Genomic DNA, 1158 nt, shown 5'->3' on the forward strand with positions numbered 1-1158 from the left:
CGCCCCGGAACCGGCCGCAATCGCACTTCCCCGAGTGCCAACACCTCCGGTAGCATCACCACCGCCCGGAAACCTGATCACTTGCACACCAGTTTCATACTCGCCCACACTAACACCCACACAACCACTCGACTTGTCCATCCCTCCAGTCCTCGACCCTGGGGTACTCGAGATCCTCGATTACTCTCCCCCGTCCTTTAAGGAACGATTCCTTCCCTCTCCTTCCCTTCTCGATCAACTCCCAACTCCCCCTCCTTCTTTCGATCAACTCCCAACTCCCCCTCCTGTCCCCTCCAATTCTCAATCTGCCGATTGGGATTGGATCGTCCGGTTGTTCACATCCATCTCCAACTAAGGGGACAGACTAGTAACAGTTTACGTCCCTGGAAATTCCTCCCCTTTCCTCGTCCAATTAAAACATTTAGTCCCAGTCTGTCCATGTACTTCCTTCCTCGCCACCAATACCCGATGATCACCCCCTCCTCTCACACACACACACACACACGCACACAGATTGTACTAATAAAACGCTCATGAAACCAGTACTGTACAAAAACAACATAAATGTAATTAATCATATAAGTTAGGTTAATTTCTTTCGTTTTATATATATATATATATTTTTTTTCATAAATAAAACCAAATTTTTTAGTTTTTCTCTTATGACTCGCATTTAATTTTTAAATCGCCCTTTACGAATATCCCGTTCCCTATAACGCCTAAGATTGCACGAGATCCAATCCCAGGTCAAAAGGATTAAGTTCCTTGACCTAAAAAGTAGGACCAACGCTCGCACTGTCCATTGAAACGGGTGTCATAGTGTCCCTTCAGGACGTTGACCCTCATTCTGGGACTTTAAAAGAGTGCGAACGACTCACGTACGACTGTACGCTTCCGTGCGTATACCTGTGAGATTGAGTCAACCGTCCTTCTGTACCCTCTCCATCTTCCTCTCTCGCCAATACTCAGGGTTGGACGTAACACTCTCATGCTAGCCTGTTCCAACCTCGAAACGTGTGATAGATAAGTACGTTTAGACATCCCAGATAGGAATATGATGTATTTGTCATTATTTACAAAATTATATAATATAATGATATTGTATAATTATATAATATTATCTTATTTCCAATTGAGACATTCCAAATAGTACAAGCT

Source organism: Trachymyrmex cornetzi, unplaced genomic scaffold (assembly GCF_001594075.2).
Source record: "Trachymyrmex cornetzi isolate Tcor2-1 unplaced genomic scaffold, Tcor1.1 scaffold6, whole genome shotgun sequence".
Classification (NCBI taxonomy): domain Eukaryota; kingdom Metazoa; phylum Arthropoda; class Insecta; order Hymenoptera; family Formicidae; genus Trachymyrmex; species Trachymyrmex cornetzi.